This window comes from Macadamia integrifolia, chromosome 8 (assembly GCF_013358625.1).
Source record: "Macadamia integrifolia cultivar HAES 741 chromosome 8, SCU_Mint_v3, whole genome shotgun sequence".
Taxonomy (NCBI): Eukaryota; Viridiplantae; Streptophyta; class Magnoliopsida; order Proteales; family Proteaceae; genus Macadamia; species Macadamia integrifolia.
Window position 1 is genome coordinate 28,409,672 of NC_056564.1, and position 3,254 is coordinate 28,412,925.

Here is a 3,254-nt window from a genome sequence, read left to right on the forward strand (position 1 = left end):
TTGTCTAATTTTGTTGCAAGACTCCAAGAAAAACTCAGAGAATGGTATCTAGCTCTTGGTCCTTAAAGACAATTGTAAATTGTACAGCTTACTGAAAGTCAGTTTGTTACCACTCTCTATCAAGAGTTTCTTAGCCCCGTATCAAAGGCCAGTGATGAGTTTCTCCAGATGAAGTGTTGTTCTCTACTAAGACCAGATCTTGACAAACATTTTTCCAGAATGACAGACCGATTCCATAAAATCGGTGGTATTGATGATGAAAACTTAAAACAAGTGTTTCTGAACTCTCTGCTAGAGCCTCTTAGTGCAGATACACAGTAGTTTTTTAAGAACTAGAATATTCTGTTGGCTTCATGCACTATTGGTTCTCTCTACAGCTATGCTCTCACTACCCTTGACAAGCTTTGTAACATCAAAAAAGTCTGGAAGGACTTGCAAGATCGTTCTGATAAAGTCTCCTCTGCTTGTGATACTTCTTATCTCAAAATCAAGTGCAAAGGTGACAAATCTTGTGATTGTGCTACCAAGAAGACTTCTCACCACAGACGGTTTCTCCCATTCTCTCAGAAATGGAAGCCCCGACTTAAAAAGAAGTTCTTTGTTCATTCTCCAAAGAAAAAATGTTGATTTCTCAGGAAAAAAGAAATCTAGAGGAAAGAACAAGTCCACTGCTTATTATATCTGTGGCAGACATGGACATTTTGTCAAAAATTATCCCATGTCTCGCAAGAAATATAAGGTCATGCATATGTTATCCTCCCTTCATCATGAAGATCTTCAGGATGCCGACCTTGAATCTTTATATTCTCTTGATGAAGCACCTACAGATCTTTCTCTATTTGCAATAGATTTTCCTGATACAGACTCAGACCCAGAGTCTTCCCTCTCCGAGTCCGAGGAATCTGATCCCCACTACCAGGTGATACCTTTTCTTCCCCCAACCCAAACTAGTGTCTCACCTCCTCTCTTTCAAGGCCAATCAGTCTCTCTTCCTCATGTTTCAGTCCAAATACTTCCTGAATCCTATGCTAAACCCATCAACCTTATTGCTTTCTTAGATACAGAAGCTGCTACAACAATCCTGAACCCAAAGGTTCTCCCTAAATCTTTTTGGAAAATTCAGAATCCCCCTCTTCCTTTTGTTGTGGCTAACGGTGAAATCTTCCATATCACCCTTGTATCCCGACAACCCATACAAATCCAACTTCTTCCCACCCTGTCTGTCACCCATACAATTCTAGGAACCCATTTTCTAGGAAAAGACCTCATTATAGGTTTTGATGTCCTTCGCCATCTTCCTCTTCGATGGACTCCCCAAGGCCTTGTCTATAAACAACAACTTCTTCCTTGGTCCCCTATTTCTAATCTCTTTTTTTAAGGTCCCTCTATGTTTGAAGAAGCCACTGGTCATCACCACATCTTGTGCAGAATCTCATTTGGATTTTCTTCCAAAGTGTTCTCACCCTTTATGGCAGAACCCTGACTTCTTCATCACCCTTCCTTTTAATAAAAATGAAGATGTTAATCCTACAAAAGCCAGCCATCCAAGCCTCAATTCGGAACATCTGACACTGGCTATTCAAGAGATTCAACAACTTCAGTCCCAAGGTATTTTGGAACCTACCTTCTCTCCATGGGCATGCCAGGCATTTTATGTCAATAAACGAACAGAACAAATTCGTGGAAAATTAAGAATAGTGATTAATTATCTGCCTTTAAATTTCTTTTTGGCTGATGAAAAATTTCCTCTTCGAACACGTTCGGCTTTGCTTCTTCAGTTAGCCCATGCACTGTGTTATCCAAGTTTGACCTCAAAGCAGGGTTTTAGCATCTCGGGATTATCCCAGAAGACAGACCAAAGACAACTTTTTGCATTCCAGGTTATCATATGCAATGGACAGTCATGCCTTTTGGCCTCAAAACTGCACCATCTATCTTTCAGAGAGCTATAATGAAGATTTTTGCTCCCACCCAGGACCATGCTCTTATATATATTGATGATTTTCTCCTCTTCTCCAAAGATGAGACCGATCAACTTCGGCTTCTTCAACACTTTCATCAACTTGTTCAAAAATATGGTCTTATGCTCTCTCCCAAAAAGATGCAAATTGGCGTTCCATCTATTGATTTTCTCGGTGTAACTATCTCCAATGGACAATATCAGTTACAACCTCATATTGCAACCTCATTGCAGTTGTTTCCTGATGGTCCTCTCACCAAGAATCAAGTTCAACAATTTCTTGGGATCGTCAACTATATGACAGAGTTTCTTCCACAACAGATTATCCATACTTCTTTGTTGCACTAGCTTTTGCGTAAAGAGGCTCCTCCTTGGTCTGCTGTTCACACATCAGCTATTCGAGCTTTAAAGAAACTGTCTGAGAACCATCCCACTCTCCAGATTCCGTCTAACGGAAAAAGAATCTTACAAACAGATGCCAGTGATACTCACTGGGGTGCAGTCCTTCTTGAAGAATAGTCTCCTACTAGTACAAGAACTGTTTGTGGTTACAAAAGTGAATCTTTCAAGCCTTTTGAAGCTCATTATCATTTAAATTTTAAAGAAATACTAGCAGTCAAGTGTGGCATTGAAAAATTCCAATTTCATCTCATCGGTCATCAGTTCCTTGTTGAACTCGATATGTCCAAGCACATTAAAGGAAAAGACAATGTCTTGGTAGACTTCCTTTCCCGACCTACCTCGACCTTTGCCATTATCCCTTTACTTTTCCCCATAACCCCAGGTGCCTCTACATCCCAGTTACCACCTTCTTTCCACAACCTTTGTTGCTCCCTACCTCCTACCCTTCCACTTGAAATCCTTCAAGATCTCACCCTAAGAACAATCCTTTCTTATAGCAAGTCTACAACCTTCCAACTCCTCGAAGTTCCCTTTGGCAATACGTACTCACCATCTCAGGACTTTGTTTTCATCCTGACTTTCCCTTCTTAACACTGTTTACCTTCACCTCTCCTACTGATATTTCAGACTTCCCCCTCATTTACAAATGCATCTTCTGGCACCTCTGTTCCACCCATACAATCGCTTTTAGTTTTCCCCTTCTCACCCTTCATTGGTACTTTCTCCGATGGATTGCCCCTATACATCACCGTCCTACCAATCCTGTCCTACAGTTTCTTCAACTGTTTGCTCCCCCAGAACATTGGCTTGATCTATTATCTGGGTATCTTCCTTCATCTGACAAACTATACCCGGATATTTCCCAAATCATAATTCTCTTCCATCGACCCCC